This window comes from Panulirus ornatus, chromosome 70, assembly GCF_036320965.1.
Source record: "Panulirus ornatus isolate Po-2019 chromosome 70, ASM3632096v1, whole genome shotgun sequence".
Classification (NCBI taxonomy): Eukaryota; Metazoa; Arthropoda; class Malacostraca; order Decapoda; family Palinuridae; genus Panulirus; species Panulirus ornatus.
The window spans coordinates 13,560,765-13,567,293 of NC_092293.1; positions in this window are offsets into that span (position 1 = coordinate 13,560,765).

Genomic DNA, 6,529 nt, shown 5'->3' on the forward strand with positions numbered 1-6,529 from the left:
AGACAGCGACTAAGTATAAAAAAAAAAAAAAATATATGGATATTGGAAAGGATCACAATTTTGTGCATGATCAAGCGATCTCAATTTGACAGACTTAAATTATCATTATTTCAATCTATGTTCCTTAGGGCATTACGTATTTGCAGTACAGAGTTTATTGACAATGTATTTAAGAGGGTATATTCGATTGGATCTAAGTCGAAGTAAACTAGATCTTTCATTTATAAATCCCTTAAGTTAGCAAAGAAATCATTTTATAGAGTTGAGCCCATACCTTCCACTGCCACGAAGAATCTTTTAGTTCTCCCTTTTGACAATAACTTTACTCTACTTCCCATGCTGCTTAGATTTTTTAATGTAAATGTTGCCTTCAGCAACAATATTATCATAAATAATATCTTAATCAGTAACTCACCAAAAAAAATTCCTGGGTGCATCTATAAAGTGCCATGTAGAAATTGTGATAAGTTTTATGTTGTGCAGACTGGTAAGGATCTTTCTGTTAGACTTAAGCAACATGAATATAGTATAAGAAAATGAGAAGAGTCGAAACTTGTTTAATCCAGTTAAAAACTGTGACCATTGTATTGTATCAGCTATTAACTCTAACTCCAGTACCACGAGAAATACCATTGAATCTTCTATTATTAAATACACAAAGAATTATGACTTTGATATCAATAAAGGTCTATATATATTGGATAACTTTATTGTTGATGAGATTTGCAAACAATTCGCCTTTTTGTCCACATAATAAGTCTATGATACACTAGTTGTCTGTCTTGGACAATCGCATGTTTGCTAAATGGCCTCCTAGCTACGTTTATTCGTAAAATATCAACTATCTGTTATGTATGTGTGTGTATACATTTTTTTTTTTTTTATTATACCTTGTCGCTGTCTCCCGCGTTTGCGAGGTAGCGCAAGGAAACAGACGAAAAAAATGGCCCAACCCCCCCCCCCATACACATGTATATACATACGTCCACACACGCAAATATACATACCTACACAGCTTTCCATGGTTTACCCCAGACGCTTCACATGCCTTGATTCAATCCACTGACAGCACGTCAACCCCGGTATACCACATCGCTCCAATTCACTCTATTCCTTGCCCTCCTTTCACCCTCCTGCATGTTCAGGCCCCGATCACACAAAATCTTTTTCACTCCATCTTTCCACCTCCAATTTGGTCTCCCTCTTCTCCTCGTTCCCTCCACCTCCGACACATATATCCTCTTGGTCAATCTTTCCTAACTCATTCTCTCCATGTGCCCAAACCACTTCAAAACACCCTCTTCTGCTCTCTCAACCACGCTCTTTTTATTTCCACACATCTCTCTTACCCTTACGTTACTCACTCAATCAAACCACCTCACACCACACATTGTCCTCAAACATCTCATTTCCAGCACATCCATTTTCCTGCGCACAACTCTATCCATAGCCCACGCCTCGCAACCATACAACATTGTTGGAACCACTATTCCTTCAAACATACCCATTTTTGCTTTCCGAGATAATGTTCTCGACTTCCACACATTCTTCAAGGCCCCCAGAATTTTCGCCCCCTCCCCCACCCTATGATCCACTTCCGCTTCCATGGTTCCATCCGCTGCCAGATCCACTCCCAGATATCTAAAACACTTCACTTCCTTCAGTTTTTCTCCATTCAAACTCACCTCCCAATTGACTTGACCCTCAACCCTACTGTACCTAATAACCTTGCTCTTATTCACATTTACTCTTAACTTTCTTCTTCCACACACTTTACCAAACTCAGTCACCAACTTCTGCAGTTTCTCACATGAATCAGCCACCAGCGCTGTATCATCAGCGAACAACAACTGACACACTTCCCAAGCTCTCTCATCCCCAACAGACTTCATACTTGCCCCTCTTTCCAAAACTCTTGCATTTACCTCCCTAACAACCCCATCCATAAACAAATTAAACAACCATGGAGACATCACAAACCCCTGCCGCAAACCTACATTCACTGAGAACCAATCACTTTCCTCTCTTCCTACACGTACACATGCCTTACATCCTCGATAAAAACTTTTCATTGCTTCTAACAACTTGCCTCCCACACCATATATTCTTAATACCTTCCACAGAGCATCTCTATCAACTCTATCAATGCCTTCTCCAGATCCATAAATGCTACATACAAATCCATTTGCTTTTCTAAGTATTTCTCACATACATTCTTCAAAGCAAACACCTGATCCACACATCCTCTACCACTTCTGAAACCACACTGCTCTTCCCCAATCTGATGCTCTGTACATGCCTTCACCCTCTCAATCAATACCCTCCCATATAATTTACCAGGAATACTCAACAAACTTTTACCTCTATATATATATATATATATATATATATGTATATATATATATATATATATATATATATATATATATATATATATATATATATATATATATATATATATATATATATATATATATATATATATATATATATATATATATATATATACATATATATATATATATACATATATGTATATATATATATATATATATATATATATATATATATATATATATATATATATATATATATATATATATATATATATATATATATATATATATATATATATATATATATATATATATATATATATATATATATATATATATATATATATATATATATATATATATATATATATATATATATATATATGTGAATGTTGGGGTGAAGAGGGTGGTGAGAGTAAGTGAGCTTGGAAAGGAGACTTGTGTGAGGAAGTACCAGGAAAGACTGAGTACAGAATGGAAAAAGGTGAGAACAATGGAAGTAAGGGGAGTGGGGGAGGAATGGGATGTATTTAGGGAATCAGTGATGGATTGCGCAAAAGATGCTTGTGGCATGAGAAGGGTGGGAGGTGGGTTGATTAGAAAGGGTAGTGAGTGGTGGGATGAAGAAGTAAGATTATTAGTGAAAGAGAAGAGAGAGGCATTTGGACGATTTTGCAGGGAAAAATTGCAATTGAGTGGGAGATGTATAAAGGAAAGAGACAGGAGGTCAAGAGAAAGGTGCAAGAGGTGAAAAAGAGGGCAAATTAGAGTTGGGGTGAGAGAGAATCATTAAATTTTAGGGAGAGTAAAAAGATGTTCTGGAAGGAGGTAAATAAAGTGCGTAAGACAAGGGAGCAAATGGGAACTTCAGTGAAGGGCGCAAATGGGGAGGTGATAACAAGTAGTGGTGATGTGAGAAGGAGATGGAGTGAGTATTTTGAAGGTTTGTTGAATGTGTTTGATGATAGAGTGGCAGATATGGGGTGTTTTGGTCGAGGTCGTGTGCAAAGTGAGAGGGTTAGGGAAAATGATTTGGTAAACAGAGAAGAGGTAGTAAAAGCTTTGCGGAAGATGAAAGCCGGCAAGGCAGCAGGTTTGGATGGTATTGCAGTGGAATTTATTAAAAAAGGGGGTGACTGTATTGTTGACTGGTTGGTAAGGTTATTTAATGTATGTATGACTCATGGTGAGTTGCCTGAGGATTGGCGGATGTTTGCATAGTGCCATTGTACAAAGGCAAAGGGGATAAGAGTGAGTGCTCGAATTACAGAGGTATCAGTTTGTTGAGTATTCCTGGTAAATTATATGTGAGGGTATTGATTGAGAGGGTGAAGGCATGTACAGAGCATCAGATTGGGGAAGAGCAGTGTGGTTTCAGAAGTGGTAGAGGATGTGTGGATCAGGTGTTTGCTTTGAAGAATGTATGTGAGAAATACTTAGAAAAGCAAATGGATATGTGTGTAGCATTTATGGATCTGGAGAAGGCATATGATAGAGTTGATAGAGATGCTCTGTGGAAGGTATTAAGAATATATGGTGTGGGAGGCAAATTGTTAGAAGCAATGAAAAGTTTTTATCGAGGATGTAAGGCATGTGTACGTGTAGGAAGAGAGGAAAGTGATTGGTTCTCAGTGAATGTAGGTTTGTGGCAGGGGTGTGTGATGTCTCCATGGTTGTTTAATTTGTTTATGGATGGGGTTGTTAGGGAGGTGAATGCAAGAGTTTTGGAAAGAGGGGCAAGTATGAAGTCTGTTGTGGATGAGAGAGCTTGGGAAGTGAGTCAGTTGTTGTTCGCTGATGATACAGCGCTGGTGGCTGATTCATGTGAGAAACTGCAGAAGCTGGTGACTGAGTTTGGTAAAGTGTGTGAAAGAAGAAAGTTAAGAGTAAATGTGAATAAGAGCAAAGTTATTAGGTACAGTAGGGTTGAGGGTCAAGTCAATTGGGAGGTAAGTTTGAATGGAGAAAAACTGGAGCAAGTAAAGTGTTTTAGGTATCTGGGAGTGGATCTGGCAGCGGATGGAACCATGGAAGCGGAAATGGATCATAGGGTGGGGGAGGGGCGAAAATCCTGGGAGCCTTGAAGAATGTGTGGAAGTCGAGAACATTATCTCGGAAATCAAAAATGGGTATGTTTGAAGGAATAGTGGTTCCAACAATGTTGTATGGTTGCGAGGCGTGGGCTATGGATAGAGTTGTGCGCAGGAGGGTGGATGTGCTGGAAATGAGATGTTTGAGGACAATGTGTAGTGTGAGGTGGTTTGATCGAGTAAGTAACGTAAGGGTAAGAGAGATGTGTGGAAATAAAAAGAGCGTGGTTGAGAGAGCAGAAGAGGGTGTTTTGAAATGGTTTGGGCACATGGAGAGAATGAGTATGGAAAGATTGACCAAGAGGATATATGTGTCAGAGGTGGAGGGAACGAGGAGAAGTGGGAGACCAAATTGGAGGTGGAAAGATGGAGTGAAAAAGATTTTGTGTGATCGGGGCCTGAACATGCAGGATGGTGAAAGGAGGGCAAGGAATAGAGTGAATTGGATCGATGTGGTATACCGGGGTTGACGTGCTGTCAGTGGATTGAATCAGGGCATGTGAAGCGTCTGGGGTAAACCATGGAAAGCTGTGTAGGTATATATATTTGCGTGTGTGGACGTGTATGTATATCCATGTGTATGGGGGTGGTTTGGGCCATTTCTTTCGTCTGTTTCCTTGCGCTACCTCGCAAACGCGGGAGACAGCGACAAAGCAAAAAAAAAAAAAAATGTGTATATATATATATATATATATATATATATATATATATATATATATAAATTTATTTTCATTATTTTGCTTTGTCGCTGTCTCCATACATACACGTCCACACACGCAAATATACATACCTATACATCTCAATGTACAGATATATATACAAACACAGACATATGCATATATACACATGTACACAATTCACACTGTCTGCCCTTATTTGTTCCCATCGCCACCTCGCCACACATGGAATAACAACCCACTCCCCTCTCATGCGTGCGAGGTAGCGCTAGGAAAAGACACCAAAGTCCCCATTCGTTCACACTCAGTCTCTAGCTGTCATGCAATAATGCACCGAAACCACAGCTCCCTTTCCACATCCAGGCCCCACACAACTTACCATGATTTACCCCAGACGCTTCACATACTCTGGTTCAATCCATTGACAGCACGTCGACCCCGGTATACCACAACGTTCCAATTCACTCTATTCCTTGCACGGCTTTCACCCTCCTACATGTTCAGGCCCCGATCACTCAAAATCTTTTTCACTTCATCTTTCCACCTCTAATTTGGTCTCCCACTTCTCCTCGTTCCCTCCACCTCTGACACATATATCCTCTTGGTCAATCTTTCCTCACTCATTCTCTCCATGGGACCAAACCATTTCAAAACACCCTCTTCTGCTCTTTCAACCACACTCTTTTTATTTCCACACATCTCTCTTACCCTTACATTACTCAATCAAACCACCTCACACCACATATTGTCCTGAAACATCTGATTTCCAGCACATTCACCCTCCTGCGCACAACTCTATCCATAGCCCACGCCTCGCAACCATAAAATATTGTTGGAACCACTATTCCTTCAAACATACCCATTTTTGATTTTCGAGATAATGTTCTCGACTTCCAAACTTTCTTCAAGGCTCCAAGAATTTTCGCCCCCTCCCCCACCCTATGATTCACTTCCGCTTCCATGGTTCCATCTGCTGCCAGATCCACTTCCAGATATCTAAAACACTTTACTTCCTCCAGTTTTATCCATTCAAACTTACCTCCCAGTTGACTTGACCCTCAACCCTACTGTACCTAATAACCTTGCTCTTATTCACATTTACCCTTAACTTTCTTCTTTCACACACTTTTCCAAACTCAGTCACCAGCTTCTGCAGTTTCTTTCATGAATCAGACACCAGCGCTGTATCATCAGCGAACAACAACTGACACTTCCCAAGCTCTCTCATCCACAACAGACTTAATACTTGCCCCTCTTTCCAAAACTCTTGCATTCACCTCCCTAACAACCCCATCCATAAACAAATTAAACAACCATGGAGACATCACACACCCCTGCCGCAAACCTACATTCACTGAGAACCAATCACTTTCCTCTCTTCCTACACGTACACTTACCTTACATCCTCGATAAAAACTTTTCACTG